The sequence below is a fragment of the Nerophis ophidion genome, linkage group LG21 (assembly GCF_033978795.1).
Source record: "Nerophis ophidion isolate RoL-2023_Sa linkage group LG21, RoL_Noph_v1.0, whole genome shotgun sequence".
Taxonomy (NCBI): domain Eukaryota; kingdom Metazoa; phylum Chordata; class Actinopteri; order Syngnathiformes; family Syngnathidae; genus Nerophis; species Nerophis ophidion.
The window spans coordinates 36,529,831-36,549,340 of NC_084631.1; the positions used below are offsets into that span (position 1 = coordinate 36,529,831).

A 19,510-nucleotide genomic window follows, 5' to 3' on the forward strand; every position below is an offset into this window, starting at 1 on the left:
TTCTATACAGCCTGCACCTTCTATACAGCCTGCACCTTCTATACAGCCTGCACCTTCTATACAGCCTGCACCTTCTATACAACCTGCACCTTCTATACGGCCTGCACCTTCTATACAACCTGCACCTTCTATACAGCCTCCACCTTCTATACAGCCTCCACCTTCTATACAGCGTCCACCTTCTATACAGCATGCACCTTCTATACAACCTGCACCTTCTATACAACCTGCACCTTTTATACAACCTGCACCTTCTATACAGCCTGCATGTGCCAGCACCTTCTATACAACCTGCACCTTCTATACAGCCTGCACCTTTTGTACAACCTGCACCTTCTATACAGCCTGCACCTTCTATACAGCCTGAACCTTCTATACAGCCTGCACCTTCTATACAACCTGCACCTTCTATACAGCCTGCACCTTCTATACAGCCTGCACCTTCTATACAGCCTGCACCTTCTATACAGCCTGCACCTTCTATACAACCTGCACCTTCTATACGGCCTGCACCTTCTATACAACCTGCACCTTCTATACAGCCTCCACCTTCTATACAGCCTCCACCTTCTATACAGCGTCCACCTTCTATACAGCATGCACCTTCTATACAACCTGCACCTTCTATACAACCTGCACCTTTTATACAACCTGCACCTTCTATACAGCCTGTACCTTCTATACAGCCTGCACCTTCTATACAACCTGCACCTTCTATACAACCTGCACCTTCTATACAACCTGCACCTTCTATACAGCCTGCACCTTCTATACAACCTGCACCTTCTATACAGCCTGCACCTTCTATACAACCTGCACCTTCTATACAACCTGCACCTTCTATACAACCTGCACCTTCTATACAGCCTGCACCTTCTATACAACCTGCACCTTCTATACAACCTGCACCTTCTATACAACCTGCACCTTCTATACAACCTGCACCTTCTATATAGCCTGCACCTTCTATACAACCTGCACCTTCTATACAGCCTGCATCTTCTATACAGCCTGGATGTTCCTGCACCTTCTATACAGCCTGCACCTTCTATACAGCCTGGATGTTCCTGCACCTTCTATACAGCCTGCACCTTCTATACAGCCTGGATGTTCCTGCACCTTCTATACAGCCTGCACCTTCTATACAGCCTGCACCTTCTATACGGCCTGCACCTTCTATACGGCCTGCACCTTCTATACAGCATGTATGTTCCTGCACCTTCTATACAGCCTGCATGTTCCTGCACCTTCTATACAGCCTGCACCTTCTATAAGCCTGCACCTTCTATACGGCCTGCACCTTCTATACAGCCTGCATGTTCCTGCACCTTCTATACAACCTGCACCTTCTATACAGCCAGCATGTGCCAGTACCTTCTATACAGCCTGCACCTTCTATACAACCTGCACCTTCTATACAACCTGCACCTTCTATACAACCTGCACCTTCTATACAGCCAGCACCTTCTATACAGCCTGCACCTTCTATACAGCCTGCACCTTCTATACAACCTGCACCTTCTATACAGCCTGCACCTTCTATACAGCCTGCACCTTCTATACAACCTGCACCTTCTATACAACCTGCATCTTCTATACAACCTGCACCTTCTATACAGCCTGCACCTTCTATACAACCTGCCCCTTCTATACAGCCTGCACCTTCTATACAGCCTCCACCTTCTATACAGCATGCACCTTCTATACAGCCTGCACCTTCTATACAGCCTGCACCTTCTATACAACCTGCACCTTCTATACAGCCTGCACCTTCTATACAGCCTGCACCTTCTATACAGCCTCCACCTTCTATACAGCATGCACCTTCTATACAGCCTGCACCTTCTATACAGCCTGCACCTTCTATACAACCTGCACCTTCTATACAGCCTGCACCTTCTATACAGCCTGCACCTTCTATACAGCCTCCACCTTCTATACAGCATGCACCTTCTATACAGCCTGCACCTTCTATACAGCCTGCACCTTCTATACAACCTGCACCTTCTATACAGCCTGCACCTTCTATACAGCCTCCACCTTCTATACAGCCTGCACCTTCTATACAGCCTGCACCTTCTATACAGCCGGCCTGGGCCGGCACCTTTTTTCTGTCATCAAGGGAATTGGTCTTTAGTAGCACACATTGTGTCACGGGACACACGACGGAATAGCAACCACATTAAAGGCCTGATCAGATAAGAGCAGTGTGTGTGTGTGTGTGTGTGTGTGTGTGTGTGTGTGTGTGTGTGTGTGTGTGTGTGTGTGTGTGTGTGTGTGTGCTCCAGGGACCTGTGGCTAGGTGCAGCGGTCAAGGCGAAGCATGACTTCCATTTGCATGTTTGCATATTTGACAATTAACTAAATTGATTTCCTGTGTGTGTGTGTGTGTGTGTGTGTGTGTGTGTGTGTGTCTCGTCAAACCCGCCAGCTTCCTCCAGGATGTTCAACAGCCGTCCATCCCCATATCAAACCTATCCCATTATGGCCCTGTCTCATTTGCATATAATTAATTAGGCATTCCTATTAAATGGCTAATTAGCATATATGTCTCTTTGGTCAGGCTGTAGGCAAACATGCGTGATTTGTTGCGATCTTGGCAGATCCATAGTTGAGTTTTAACGATGCAAAAACAGCACAAGTCAAGGATTTGCTGGAGCTTTTTTTTTTTTCCAGAAGGTTGCGGACTGAAAGAGAACTCTACTTCTTCCTACTCCTTTTTCCGACATGTTGGAATGTGAAAGTGTCGACATTGTAGCTGTAAACATGTTCAAAACATCACGTTTTGTTTTATTAGGGACCGAATGTCCCTTTGGGACCGAGGACCCTATTGAATTTTTAGCGTTTTTTTCTTTCTTTATTATTATTCCGCATCTTTGAGCTGTAATTTGACCCCCTTAACATGCTTCAAAACTCGCCAAATTTTACACACACATCAGGACTTGCAAAAATTGCGATTTGATCAAAAGAACCTAACCCCAAAACTAAAAATTTCACTCAAGCGCCCCCTAGGAAGAAAACACAGACAACACTGTGTGTAACTTCCAGTAAGAATGTCGTAGCGACATGAAACAAAAACCTCTATGTAGGTCTCACTTAGACCTAAATTTCATGCACTGACATCCTTCAGCAAAAATCAACAGGAAGCTTGAAATTCCCCCTTCAAAACAAAAGTTTTGCAAAAACACTCACCATTGCCTCTTAGAGTTGTAATTTGACCCCCTTAACTCACCAAACGGGACACACACATCAGGACTGGCAAGAATTGCGATCTAATCAAAAAACCCAACCCCAAAACTCAAAATTGCGCTCTAGCGCCCCCTACGAATAAAACCCATACAAAACTGCTCTTAGGAAGAAAACACAGACAAAACTGCCTGTAACTTCCGGTAGGAATGTCGTAGCGACATGAAACAAAAACCTCTATGTAGGTCTCACTTAGACCTAAATTTCATGCACTGACATCCTTCAGCAAAAATCAACAGGAAGCTTGAAATTCCCCCTTCAAAACAAAAGTTTTGCAAAAACACTCACCATTGCCTCTTTGAGTTGTAATTTGACCCCCTTAACTCACCAAACGGGACACACACATCAGGACTGGCAAGAATTGCGATCTAATCAAAAAACCCAACCCCAAAACTCAAAATTGCGCTCTAGCGCCCCCTACGAATAAAACCCATACAAAACTGCTCTTAGGAAGAAAACACAGACAAAACTGCCTGTAACTTCCGGTAGGAATGTCGTAGCGACATGAAACAAAAACCTCTATGTAGGTCTCATGTAGACCTACATTTCATATACTGACAACTCCCAGCAAAAATAAACAGGAAGTTTGCAATTCCCCCTTCATAACAAAAGTTTTGTAAAAACCTGTCACCTTTTTTCAAACATTATCTCCTCTGAGCGCGTTTGTCGTGTCGGCTTCAAACTACCAAACATGATTTAATCTTTAAAACTGAAAAAACACAAACCAGGAACTAGGAACAGCCAAACTGGAAAATGGGAAAAAGGATCCGGCAAACAGGAACTAGCAACAAAAAGACAGCACGCTGCAAACTGCTACAGGTTCTATGACAAGCATTACTGACATTGACAGGTAGGGGTGACAATAATCCAGCATCTGACTGGAGGAAAGAACAGGTTCAAATAGCAGCCGGCTGATTAAATCACTAAAACAAGAACAAACCAAAAGGGTACCAACAAAAGGCGCGCATGAGGCAGTTAACAAACTTGGCTAAGAAGAAAAACACTTACTGTGACACGACCGAACTATGGCATGAGCAGAGTGAACAGAAGTAGACAAAGCTACGAGCGACAAGACAGGTAGAGGAAAAACTAAGACATACAGTGGAGCAAAAAAAGTATTTAGTCAGCCATGATTGTGCAAGTTCTCCCACTTAAAATGATGACAGAGGTCTGTAATTGTCATCATAGGTACACTTCAACTCTGAGAGACAGAATGTGAAAAAAAAATCCAGGAATTCACATTGTAGGAATTTTAAAGAATTTATTTGTAAATTATGGTGGAAAATAAGGATTTGGTCAACCATTCAAAGCTCTCACTGATGGAAGGAGGTTTTGGCTCAAAATCTCACGATACATGGCCCCATTCATTCTTTCCTTAACACAGATCAATCATCCTGTCCCCTTAGCAGAAAAACAGCCCCAAAGCATGATGTTTCCACCCTAATGCTTCACAGTAGGTATGGTGTTCCTGGGATGCAACTCAGTATTCTTCTTCCTCCAAAAACGACAAGTTGAGTTTATACCAAAAACTTCTATTTTGGTTTCATATGACCACATGACATTCTCCCAACTCCTCTACTGTATCATCCATGTATCCATTTTGGTATAAACTCAACTCGTCGTGTTTGGAGGAAGAAGAATACTGAGTTGCATCCCAAGAACACCATACCTACTGTGAAGCATGGGGGTGGAAACATCATGCTTTGGGGCTGTTTTTCTGCTAAGGGGACAGGACGATTGATCCGTGTTAAGGAAAGAATGAAATTTATTTGATAAAACCCAACACCAAGAATAGACATTTGAAAGGCAATTTAAAATAAATAAAGAATAGTAAACAACAGGCTGAATAATTGAACGTTATATGAGGCATAAATAACCAACTGAGAAGGTGCCTGCTATGTTAACCTAACATATTATGGTAAGAGTCATTCAAATAACTATAACATATAGAACATGCTATACCTTTACCAAACAATCTGTCTGTCAGGCTTGTCCCTGACAGTTTGGTCTACAGTGGGGCAAAAAAGTATTTAGTCAGCCACCGATTGTGCAAGTTCTCCCACTTAAAATGATGACAGAGGTCTGTAATTTTCATCATAGGTACACTTCAACTGTGAGAGACAGAATGTGGAAAAAAATTCCAGGAATTCACATTGTAGGAATTTTAAATGATTTATTTGTAAATTATGGTGGAAAAACGAGTTGAGTTTATACCAAAAAGTTCTATTTTGGTTTCATCTGACCACATGACATTCTCCCAAATCCTCTGCTGTATCATCCATGTATCCATTTTGGTATAAACTCAACTCGTCGTGTTTGGAGGAAGAAGAATACTGAGTTGCATCCCAAGAACACCATACCTACTGTGAAGCATGGGGGTGGAAACATCATGCTTTGGGGCTGTTTTTCTGCTAAGGGGACAGGACGATTGATCCGTGTTAAGGAAAGAATGAATGGGGCCATGTATCGTGAGATTTTGAGCCAAAACCTCCTTCCATCAGTGAGAACTTTGAATGGTTAACCAAATACTTATTTACAAATAAATTCTTTAAAATTCCTACAATGTGAATTCCTGGATTTTTTTTTTCACATTCTGTCTCTCACAGTTGAAGTATACCTATGATGAAAATTACAGACCTCGGTCATCATTTGAAGTGGGAGAACTTGCACAATCGCTGGCCGACTTAATACTTTTTTGCCCCACTGTAGACCCAACTGTCAGGGACAAGCCTGACAGACAGATTGTTTGGTAAACGTATATCATGTTCTATTTGTTAAAGTTGCCTGGTATGTTACGTTAACACCTTCTCAGTTGGTTATTTATGCCTCATATAACGTACACTTATTCAGCCTGTTGTTCACTATTCTTTATTTATTTTAAATTGCCTTTCAAATGTCTATTCTAGGTGTTGGGTTTTATCAAATAAATTTCACCCAAAAATGCGACTTATACTCCAGTGCGACTTATATATATTTTTTCCCTTCTTTATTATGCATTTTCGGCAGGTGCGACTTACTGTATACTCCGAAAAATTTGGTACTTGGGTGAAATGCAAAGGTGTTATCATGTATTGTAGCATGAAATGTCGTGAAGTGCTCTATGAACGTGTGACGATTAGAGGGTGTGTGCTGATCTGCAGGCAGAGGCCGGGGAAAAAAAGGATGAATATGAATAAAGAGAGAGAAAGAAGCATGAGGTCAACTGTATGGGAGATGTCTGCACCGACACACTCAACCTCTTCCTAATCCATGCCATCTTTTTTCCAAAGGGGACAAAAAAAGGGGCAAATCCCACAGGTCAAAGGTTAAGCAGATGATGGTTTGTGTTCGAGGCCAAGGACAGGAGCTGCTTTTGTTGAGGCTGACATGTTACCTGACAGTCTGATCTACCTCACCCCTCAGGCTCCGGGCTCGGGGCGGCTGGCGTCCCACAGCGTTGTTGTTTTGTCTTTTTTGGAATGGAATCGGCTCATCCGTAAAGCGGCTGCCACACTGCGGAGATGCAGAGGGATGTTTTGGAGGAGCGGCGTCCAGACTTGTTCCCCTGAGGGTTGCACACGGCAGACATTTTGACAAAATACTGTTTTTTTTAGGTCTTTTAGGTCTCCCCTCAAGTTTCAATCAATCAATCAATCAATCAAGGTTTACATATATCAGGGGTGTCCAAAGTGCGGCCCGGTGGCCATTTGCGGCCCGTAGCTAATCGTTTACCGGCCCGCCACACATTCTGCAAAAATTGCAAAATTAATAGTATTGCAAAAAAAAAAAAAAAAATTTTTTAACTGGAAAGAGGTGAAATCTAATGAGAAAAAGTGGCAGTAGAAGCATTTAAGTCTCACCTTTAAACTCATTTGTATACTCTAGCCTTTAAATAGACTCCCTTTTTAGACCAGTTGATCTGCCGTTTCTTTTCTTTTTCTTCTATGTCCCACTCTCCCGTGTGGTGGGGGTCCGGTCCGATCCGGTGGCCATGTACTGCTCGCCTGTGTATCGGCTGGGGACATCTCTGCGCTGCTGATCCGCCTCCGCTTGGGATGGTTTCCTGCTGGCTCCGCTGTGAACGGGACTCTCGCTGCTGTGTTGGATCCGCTTTGGACTGGACTCTCGCGACTGTGTTGGATCCATTGTGGATTGAACTTTCACAGTATCATGTTAGACCCGCTCGACATCCATTGCTTTCCTCCTCTCCAAGGTTCTCATAGTCATCATTGTCACCGACGTCTCACTGGGTGTGAGTTTTCCTTGCCCTTATGTGGGCCTACCGAGGATGTCGTGGTGGTTTGTGCAGCCCTTTGAGACACTAGTGATTTAGGGCTATATAATTAAACATTGATTGATTGACAAAGCTGCCATGCAGGCAGTTTTTTTGTTCCTTTTGTCTTTATTTTCTTTTTTTTCCATTGCTGAAAAAAAAAAAGGACAAAAAAATCAATAATATAATGAATTATTATTTTAAAATTTTCACTTTAAAATGTTTTATGTGGAAAAAACATGCCACACAAAAACATCAAAGTTTTGACAAAAGAGCATAAAACAAACAAAATAATAGTTCAAACTTACTGCGATGAGTAGGGCGACTTGTCCAGGGTGTACCCCGCCTTCCGCCCGATTATAGCTGAGATAGGCACCAGCGACCCCAAAGGGAATAAGCGGTAGGAAATGGATGGATGGATAGAGTTCAAACTTAAAATCTACAGATATATCGGAAGTTGATCTTGAAATTTAAGTGTTAAAAGTAAAAAAAAAATAATAATAAAAATGCATCACTTTATGAGTGGGGAACCTTTCGGATCTCAAATATATTTAGTAGGATTTTATTTAACTTTTCTCTGTGATTACTCAAAAATATCAAATAATTAAAATCAATGGTGTCCTGCATTATTGATCTTTGAGGGCTTTAATTGCTAAATACAGGAACTCTCCTGAAGGAATCAATAAAGTACTATCTATCTATCTATCTATCTATCTATCTATCTATCTATCTATCCATCTATCTATCTATCTATCTATCTATCTATCTAAATACTGAATATTTCAGTTTTACTATAAAAAACAAAGTTGTCTTTGACAGAAAAGGCATAAAACCTTATTTGTTTTACTTTATATCAACCTCAAGTTGATATAGAGATTTACTGTAAGCATTAAATAAAAAATAATAATAATTGGACTTATTTTTAACATTTTAGTGACTGACACCCTCTATGCTCCCCAGGAGCCCTAAGGATTAAAAAAAAAATCCATATATTTTGTTATGGTTTGAAAATGAAATGTATCAAAATGGCCCCCGCATGCTTAAATTTTTCCGTGTGCGGCCCTCTGTGGAAAAAGTTTGGACACCCCTGACTTATATAGTCCCTAATCACGAGTGTCTCAAAGGGTTGCACAAGCCACAACGACATCCTGGGCTCAGATCCCACATCAGGGCAAGGAAAAACTCAACCCAGTGGGTTTGGTCCAGGTTTGGTTTGGTCCAGGTTAGGGTCTTAGTCATAAAAAGGTTTAAATGATGTCATATATTATCATTATTTTATATTTCAACACTTGGATATCTAGATCAACTTCAGGTCTATCTATTGATGCAAAATAAAACATTTCTTCTTTTTTTTTTTTATGTTTAATATAATTTTTTTTTTTTAAATGCAATATTTTCTCCTTAAAACATTCAAAGTGGAATATTTGATGTGAAATATTTGGAGCCTTAAATAGGTCAAAATTTAAATAATTAATTTTTATTGTTTGATTATTGAGAGTTAAAAAAAAAAAGCCAGATTCGTAAAAGTTAAAAAAATAAGTCACTTTTTTATTTTTACTTTCACTTCTTAAGTCTTGAGATCAACTTTATATTTAGATCAACTTCAGGTCTAACTGTTGATATAAAGTAAAACATTTGTCTTTTTTTACGTTAAATATGTATTTTTTTCAAAATATGCAATATTTTCCCCTTAAAACATTTGAAGTAAAATATTTGATCTGAAGTAATTGGAGCATTAAAAAGGTCAAAATTAGATTTTTATTTTTTGATTATTGACAGGTTAAAAAAAAAAAAAGCCAGACTCACAAAAATTTTAAAAAATAAGTCACCTTTTTATTATTATTACTTTCACTTAAGTCTCGAGATGAACTTTATACTAGATAAACTTCAGGTCTATCTGTTGATACAAAGTAAAACATTTCTCTTTTTTTTTACGTTTAATGTCTTTTTTTTTCCAATATATGCAATATTTTCCCCTTAAAACATTCAAAGTGTAATATTTGATGTAAAATAATTTGAGCCTTAAACAGGTTAAAATTGAAATAATTTATTTTTATTTTTTGATTATTGATAGTTTAAGAAAGAAAAATGTCGGATTCACAAAAGTTTAAAAAATAAGTCACTTTTTAAAAATTATTTTTACTTTCACTTTTTAAGTCTCGAGATTAACTTTATGACTATTCGTCAGTTCTCACTTTGTTTAATGCCCTTTAAAAACATATTTTTTTCTATATTTGATTTTTGATCAATGACATTGTTGGATACAAAACAGAACAAGTGTTAAAAATAAATCATAATTTTAAAGCTTAAGTCTTTCGATTAACTTCAGATTTATTTGTCGATTATAAGTTTTTATTTTTTGAATGTTTTTTTTGTACTATTATTGTTTATTTGCCTTTTTTGTCATAAAAAAGTTTTTTTTGTATGGCAAAAACACAAAATATGCAATGTTTCACCCCAAAAAATATATTAAAGTGAAATATTTGATGAGAAGTACTTGTAGTCCTGATTATATCAATAATTCATAACACTGATTTGAATATTTAGAGCAGTAAGCGTTTTTTTTTTTTTAAACTCAATAAAATTCTTGGGGATCCGAAAGGCCCCGCTCGTAAAATTTTTAAAAATAAATAATACTTTTTTGTAACAAACACCTAAATCTCTAGTTAAACTTCGAAACAAATACTTGATAATAACTTTTTATTGTTTCACTTTTGTTTGTTTTGTTTTATGCCCTTTTTTTTTTAAATATACTTTTTTTATATATATATAACTTTGATTTAAGTATGTGTCTTTAAAAATACAAATATCACTAAAATTGGGGCTCCAAATGGGCCCCACTCATAAAAGTGTTAAAAATAAGACTAACTTTTAAAGCGTTCAGATCAACTTCAGATCTTTTTGTCGATAAGTATTACTTTAAAAAAAGATAGGGTTTTTAATTTGTTTAATACTCATTTTGTTATACAAATATTAAAAAAAAATTTTTTTTAAATTGATTTTTAAACATGATAAACACTAAATGCAGTATTCCCCCCCCCCCAAAATATTTTAAAGTGTAATATTTGATGTGAAGTCATTGGAGTCTTAGATGGGTCAATAATTAATGACCATCCATCCATTTTTACTGCTTTTCCCTTAGATAGATTTTTATTTTTTGACTAATGACAGTTTGAAAAAAAAGAAAAGGCCGCATTCATTAAAGTTTTCAAAATGAGTCCCTTTTTTTTGGTTTCTTTTAACGCTTAAGTCAACTTTAGATCTAAGTATTACTTTTAAAAATATTGTTTTTAATTTGTTTTATACCCATTCTGTCATACAAATCTTTTTTTTTAAACATGAAAAGCACTAAATGCAATATATTTTTTTGTTTCTATTAACACTTAAGTCAACTTTAGATCCATTTGTCAGTTATAACTTTTGTTTCATGCCCTTTAAAAACATTTTTTTTTTTATATTTATAATTTTTGACCAACGACATCAAAAGAGCCAAGTGTTGTGTTTTCTGCATCTGTTGCTTCATCCTGGACAATTTTCATGACAAATTTGTGAAATTTAGATTTACACTGTATGGAAAAACAAATTGAAAAATAACTTAACCTTTGCAGCCTCATTATACTATTGGCTAACTTTTATATTTATAAATGTAAGTTTGACCTGTTTTTTTGTGCCTTTAAAAAAGAATTAGAAATCTACGTTAAAACACTCTCTACCTCCAACAACCAAAAATCTGTGAAAACGATGATAATAATTAGATTAGATTAGATTAGATAGTACTTTATTTATTCCGTCAGGAGAGTTCCTCCAGGAAAATAATAATAATATTAATAATACATTTTATTTGGAATAGCACTTTTCAGAGTACTCAAAGACAGTTTACAGGATAACAAATTTAAATATTAAACAGTTCAAAGTAACAATATAAATGATAATGCTTGTTTCCAAATTGAAGTTATTTACTGAATTTGAGTGAGCCTATGGCTTCGCACTTTGTTTGTTTATATATATATATATATATATATATATATATATATATATATATATATATATATATATATATATATATATATATATATTGCATTCTATTTTAGTTACTTTGAATTTACAACCTCCTGGCGCGGTTTTGTACTGTTTTTCTACGTACTTTGAGTATTATTTCTCAACTGTTTGTAAATGTTGAAATTTATGAATAAAGGTTAATTTTAAAAATGTTAAAAAAGTGTTGTGTTTTCTGAGAGTTCGTCTGACCGGAAGTACTTATTCAAGAAAGTGTCCCTTTAAATCTCGGGTCACGTGACCGGAAGTGGTTTGAAAAGCAAATGGCGCCAACGCAGCGAAGCCACGACATCTTTGACGAGTTGACAGCCAACTGGTAAAAAAAAGTCTTATCTTTATTATTGTGGCTTTTATCTCGTCTGCTTGAACTAGGTTGCGTTCGCAAAGTGTGTGCTCCATAATGTTTGACTGCTAACCGCTATGTTGTGTGCTTTGAACGCGACATTTGTGTGCTATCTTGTTTCATTGTGGATTTGAATCAGCTGGCGACTGACTTCCGGATACCACGAGCATTCTGGGAAATGTAGTTGAATGATGGCGAACTGCTGAGTGGTTGTACTAAATGTCTGCTTCATTAATTGGATGCATAGGCGCCGATCTACATTTCTGCCAGTGGGTGCTCGGTGTGTGTGTATTCGTGTTGTTCCCATACCCATATTTTGGTACCGGTACCAAAAGTATTTCAGTACTTGTCTAAATAAAGGGGACCGCAAAAAAACAAAACATTATTTGCTGTATTTTAACAAAACAATCTTGGGTTTGATGAAACATATGTTTATTATTGTCATTTATTTAGTCCTTCAATAAAATGTTGAACATACCGTTTTTTTCGGACTATAAGTCGCAGTTTTTTTCATAGTTTGGCTGGGGGTGCGACTTATACTCAGGAGCGACTTATGTGTGAAAATATTATCACATCACCTTAAAATATCAAATAATATTATTTAGCTAATTCACGTGAGAGACTAAACATATCAATCAATCAATCAATGTTTACTTATATAGCCCTAAATCACTAGTGTCTCAAAGGGCTGCACAAATATAAGATTTCATGGGATTTAGCGATTAGGAGTGACAGATAGTTTGGTAAAGGTATAGCATGTTCTATATGTTATAGTTATTTGAATGACTCTTACCATAATATGTTAGGTTAACATAGCAGGCACCTTCTCAGTTGGTTATTTATGCCTCATATAACGTACACTTATTCAGCCTGTTGTTCACTATTCTTTATTTATTTTAAATTGCCTTTCAAATGTCTATTCTTGGTTTTGGGATTTATTGAAATACATTTCCCCCAAAAATGTGACTTATACTCCAGTGTGACTTATATATGTTGTTTTCCTTCTTTATTATGCATTTTCGGCAGGTGCGACTTAGATCCCAGAGCGACTTATACTCCGAAAAATACTGTACTAGACAACTTGTTCCTTCGATCTCACAGTGTTCCATTCGAGAAGTCTTTCATTCCGCACTCCATCCAGCTGTATCATCACTCACCATTCAGCAATAGATATCTGTCTATTACAGACCTGGGCAAATGAAGGCCCGGGGGCCACATGCGTCCAATTGAGCTTTTCAATCCGGCCCTCCGGACGTTTCTAAATATTTTTTTTGAAGATCTGGCCGCAGAATAATTTTTTGTAATTTTTTTCAAATTTTATTATTATTATTATTTGTATTTATTTTTTTATTTTATTAAATCAACATAAAAAACACTAGATACACTTACAATTAGTGCACCAACCCCAAAAACCTTCCTTTTTCATGACCAAACAAAAAATTAGAATCCCAAATCCTCAAATTAAAAAAAGAAGATTTTGAGATGTTAAATATCAATGTAACTATAGTAGTATCGACTAGATACTGTACTTGCTTGTACTTTGTATCATTACAGTGGATGTTAGGTGTCGATCCACCAATGGCGTTTGTTTATATTGTAGCGTCCCGGAAGAGTTGGTGCTCCAGGGAATTTGTTCTGTTATGTTTTGTTGCAGTGCAAATATTCTCCCAAAATGTGTTTGTTGTTGTTGTTTAGTGTGGTTTCACAATATGGCACATGTTTATGACAATGTTGTTTAGTGTGGTTTCACTATATGGCACATGTTTATGACAGTGTTGTTTAGTGTGGTTTCACTATATGGCACATGTTTATGACAGTGTTGTTTAGTGTGGTTTCACTATATGGACATATTTATGACAGTGTTATTTAGTGTGGTTTCACTATATGGCACATGTTTATGACAGTGTTGTTTAGTGTGGTTTCACTATATGGCACATGTTTATGACAGTGTTGTTTAGTGTGGTTTCACTATATGGCACATGTTTATGACAGTGTTGTTTAGTGTGGTTTCACTATATGGATATATTTATGACAGTGTTATTTAGTGTGGTTTCACTATATGGCACATGTTTATGACAGTGTTGTTTAGTGTGGTTTCACTATATGGACATATTTATGACAGTGTTATTTAGTGTGGTTTCACTATAAGGCACATGTTTATGACAGTGTTGTTTAGTGTGGTTTCACTATATGGCACATGTTTATGACAGTGTTGTTTAGTGTGGTTTCACTATATGGCACATGTTTATGACAGTGTTGTTTAGTGTGGTTTCACTATATGGCACATGTTTATGACAGTGTTGTTTAGTGTGGTTTCACTATATGGACATATTTATGACAGTGTTATTTAGTGTGGTTTCACTATAAGGCACAAGTTTATGACAGTGTTGTTTAGTGTGGTTTCACTATAAGGCACATGTTTATGACAGTGTTGTTTAGTGTGATTTCACTATATGGCACATGTTTATGACAGTGTTGTTTAGTGTGGTTTCACTATATGGCACATGTTTATGACAGTGTTGTTTAGTGTGGTTTCACTATATGGCACATGTTTATGACAGTGTTGTTTAGTGTGGTTTCACTATATGGCACATGTTTATGACAGTGTTGTTTAGTGTGGTTTCACTATATGGCACATGTTTATGACAGTGTTGTTTAGTGTGGTTTCACTATATGGCACATGTTTATGACAGTGTTGTTTAGTGTGGTTTCACTATATGGCACATGTTTATGACAGTGTTGTTTAGTGTGGTTTCACTATATGGCGCATGTTTATGACAGTGTTGTTTAGTGTGGTTTCACTATATGGACATATTTATGACAGTGTTATTTAGTGTGGTTTCACTATATGGCACATGTTTATGACAGTGTTGTTTAGTGTGGTTTCACTATATGGCACATGTTTATGACAGTGTTGTTTAGTGTGGTTTCACTATATGGACATATTTATGACAGTGTTATTTAGTGTGGTTTCACTATAAGGCACATGTTTATGACAGTCTTGTTTAGTGTGGTTTCACTATAAGGCACATGTTTATGACAGTGTTGTTTAGTGTGATTTCACTATATGGCACATGTTTATGACAGTGTTGTTTAGTGTGGTTTCACTATATGGCACATGTTTATGACAGTGTTGTTTAGTGTGGTTTCACTATATGGCACATGTTTATGACAGTGTTGTTTAGTGTGGTTTCACTATATGGCACGTTTATGACAGTGTTGTTTAGTGTGGTTTCACTATATGGCACATGTTTATGACAGTGTTGTTTAGTGTGGTTTCACTATATGGCAAATGTTTATGACAGTGTTGTTTAGTGTGGTTTCACTATATGGCACGTTTATGACAGTGTTGTTTAGTATGGTTGAACTATATGGACATATTTATGACATTGTTAATGCTGCCACCTTCAGTTAAAGTTAAAACAGTTAAAAGTAGCAATTATAGTCACACACACACCAGATGTGGCAAAATTATTCTCTGCATTTGACCCATCACCCTTGATTACCCCTGTTAGGTGAGAGGAGCAGTAAGCAGCAGCGGTGGTCGCGCACAGAAATCTTTTTTGGTGATTTAATCCCTAATTCCAACCCATTTTTATAGTCTTTGGTATGACCTGGGCCAGGGTTTGAACCGTGTGACATGTATGGCTGTTGACTAAGTATGCTCTACATTCACTTGTGTACAGTGTGTTCAAATCCTAGATAATTGTGTAATATAATAATTATCGGGCACAATGAAATCTTGGTTAGACTTTATTAATTAAAACAATATGATTTGTGACTTTTTTATCATGTCAAACTGACCAAACTCGCCACTAAACTAACAACAACAACAATAATGATATCCCAAAAATATTCTAAAGATTGAAAGTTGCCATGAATCTCACACGGGTGCTCTGCATTGTCTGTGGGTGCTCCGGCCCAACAGCACCCATGCGATCGGCACATATGATTGGATAGTACGCCTTTTTTTGTATGAGATGTGTGAATATGTTTGTACAACTCAAACATAAACATAAGACACATGAGTGCAGATGATATATTATTATTTCTACGTTGATTTTGTTGATGTGTACTAATGTTAATATTTGTGATATTTATGGATGAATTTGTGGTCTGCATATATTCATTTAGATGCAATTATGTGTGGTTTTGTATTAATATTGGTGCTGTGTTGATGTTTATCCTGCCAGTGTAAAATACTGTGGGGAGTGGGAGAATAAGTAACTGTTTTTAAATGCATCCAGTCTTTATTTAATAACTAAAACTGTACATTTGACATTGTTTAGGTTATTACCTGCTTTTTCCACCTGATCATTCAACGGTTTATCCACTCCTCTGCTGATCAATGCTACTCCACCACTACTTCTACTGCACTTCTAGTCCTGAATGCCAAGAGTCGCATGAAAAGGGAAAAAGGTGGAAAATTGTGAGGTGAGTAATTCCCATACCCGGGGCCTCATCCTGTTTGTGACGCCAATTTTATGTGGTCGAAAAGTCCAAATTTTAAACAGGAACAATAGAGAGTTTGTTACAACAGTTTTAATTATTCACAATCAAATAGTACAAAGTTGGATTGAATCAATATGTTCACACAGACAATGTCTTTGAAGACGAAAGATGGTGAACCCTCGTGAAGGAATTAAAAAAGAGCGCACACCAGGCTTGGTCTTCCCTTCTTATTTAAACGCTCCATGATTATAGTACAACAACCCATGTAACTGTCCAATGTTCAACTATCACCCCACAACATAACTAGCACTTGGTCGGGGTGACTTGACCTCTTATGTCGTGTCACCCCCCCCAACTTGGTCAGGGTGACTTGACCTCTCATGTCGTGTCCTTCCCAATGTATCCAGGTGAAAGTTACCCAAAACAGATTTAGGACAGAAATTAGCCACAACAGCAAGTTTTAAAAATAAGTCAAACTTTTAAAGCTTAAGTCTGTCGATGAACTTCAGATCTATTCGTCGATTATACCTTTTGGTATTTTGAATGCTTTTTCTCGTATTAATATTGTTTTAATGCCTTTTTTGGCATAGTAAACTAGTTTTTGTATGGCAAACACTTAAAATATGTAATATTTCACCCCCTAAATATATGTCAATGTGGAATTTGATTATTTGATGAGAAGTATTAGGAGACTTGAATATGTCAACATTGATTTTAATATTTTGAGCAGTAAGTTTTTTAGAAAAAAAAATCCCCCAGAAATTATTGTGGAACCTAAAGGCCCCGCTTGTAAAAGTTTTAAAAATAAGTCATATTTTTTTTGTAACTGACACCTAAGTCTCTAGTTAAACTTCAGATCAATTTGTCGATTATAACTTTATATTTATCTTTTGTTTGTTTTGTTTTATGACCCTTTTCTCCTACAATATATATTTTTTATACAGTATATATATAACTTTGATACATTTTTTAGTTTAAAAAATACAAATCTTACTAAAATTTTGGATCCATAGGACCCCACTCATATAAGTGTAAAAAATAAGACAAACTTTTAAAGCTTAAAGGCCTACTGAAATGAGATTTCCCTATTTAAACAGGAATAGCAGGTCCATTCTATGTGTCATACTTGATCATTTCGCGATATTGCCATATGTTTTAGTAGAGAACATCGACGATAAAGTTCGCAACTTTTGGTCGCTAATAGAAAAGCCCTGCCTTTACCGGAAGTATGTGCGCGTGACGTCACGAGTTGCATGGCTCCACACATATTCACATTGTTTTTACTGGGAGCCACCAGCAGTAAGAGCAATTTGGACTGAGAAAGCGACAATTTCCCCATTAATTTGAGCGAAGATGAAAGATTTGTGGATTAGGATATTGATAGTAAAGGACTAGAAGAAAGAAAAAAAAAAAAGCGACGGCTCCGGGCGGTGGCAGTGTGAGCGTTTCAGATGTAATTAGACACATTTACTAGGATAATTCTGGAAGATCCCTTATCTGCTTATTGTTTTAATAGTGTTTTAGTGAGATTCTAAAGACCTACCTCGAGGTCGGATGGCTGCGGTGAACACGCAGTGTCTCAGAGAGAAGCCAAGGAGCCAAGCTCACAGCTGCCTTTTTAGACAGCTACAGGAAGAAGTCCGGTAATCCACTGATCCGGTAAGACTTAATATCTCAATTTTCCCATCCAAAGACATGCTGGTTGACGGAGAGAAAACATGTTCGCTTGACCGCTCTGCTTCACAACAAACAAAGAAACACCGGCTGTGTCTCGGTGCTATAAACAAATTGCAAAAGATTCAGCAACACAGATGTCCAAAATACTGTGTAATTATGCCATTAAAGCAGACGACTTTTTGCCGCTAGTGGGGCAGCGATAATATTTCCTGACAGTCCGTGACGTCACGCGTACGCGTCATCATTCCGCGACGTTTTCAACAAGAATCTCACGGGAAATTTAAAATTGCAATTTATTAAACCACAAAGGCCGTATTGGCATGTGTTGCAATGTTAATATTTCATCATTGATATATAAACTATCAGACTGTGTGGTCGCTAGTAGTGGCTCTCAGTAGGCCTTTAAGTCTCTAGATCAGTGGTTCTCAAATGGGGGTACATGAACCCCTGAAGGTACTTGAAGGTATGAGATTTTAGAAAAATATTCTAAAAATAGCAACAATTAAAAAATCCTTTATAAATATGTTTATTGAATAATACTTCAACACATTATGAATGTAAGTTCATAAACTGTCCAAAAAAATGCAGCAACTGTGTTGACAGCTAGATTTTTTGTGGACATCCATCCATCCATCATCTTCCGCTTATCCGAGGTCGGGTCGCGGGGGCAGCAGCCTAAGCAGGGAAGCCCAGACTTCCCTATCTCCAGCCACTTCGTCTAGCTCTTCCCGGGGGATCCCGAGGCGTTCCCAGGCCAGCCGGGAGACATAGTCTTCCCAACGTGTCCTGGGTCTTCCCCGTGGCCTCCTACCAGCTGGACGTGCCCTAAACACATCCCTAGGGAGGCGTTCGGGTGGCATCCTGACCAGATGCCCGAACCACCTCATCTGGCTCCTCTCGATGTGGAGGAGCAGCAGCTTTACTTTGAGCTCCTCCCGGATGGCAGAGCTTCTCACCCTATCTCTAAGGGAGAGACCCGCCACCCGGCGGAGGAAACTCATTTCGGCCGCTTGTACCCGTGATCTTGTCCTTTCGGTCATGACCCAAAGCTCATGACCATAGGTGAGGATGGGAACGTAGATCGACCGGTAAATTGAGAGCTTTGCCTTCCAGCTCAGCTCCTTCTTCACCACAACGGATCGATACAACGTCCGCATTACTGAAGACGCCGCACCGATCCGCCTGTCGATCTCACGATCCACTCTTCCCCCACTCGTGACATGTGGACATGTTCCATAAATATTGATGTTAAAGATTTCTTGTTATGTGAAGAAATGTTTAGAATTAAGTTGATGAATCCAGATGGATCTCTATCACAATCCCCGAAGAGTGCACTTTAAGTTGATTACTTCTATGTGTAGAAATCTTTATTTATAATTGAATCACTTGTTTATTTTTGAACAAGTTTTTAGTTAATTTGATATATTTTTTTCCAAATAGTTCAAAAAGGACCACTACAAAGCAATATTTTGCACTGTTATACA

At 37.7% G+C, this 19,510-nt stretch overlaps 1 long non-coding RNA gene across 1 annotated transcript in view; it reads left to right on the plus strand.

The window, feature by feature from the left end:
- LOC133540058 (uncharacterized) overlaps window positions 1-19,510 on the plus strand; it is a 567,296-nt gene that overhangs the window by 317,525 nt on the left and 230,261 nt on the right. The window contains exon 8 of the long non-coding RNA XR_009803535.1: window positions 16,187-16,331. This is a non-coding gene — a long non-coding RNA (uncharacterized LOC133540058). The remainder of the gene's footprint in view (window positions 1-16,186; window positions 16,332-19,510) is intronic.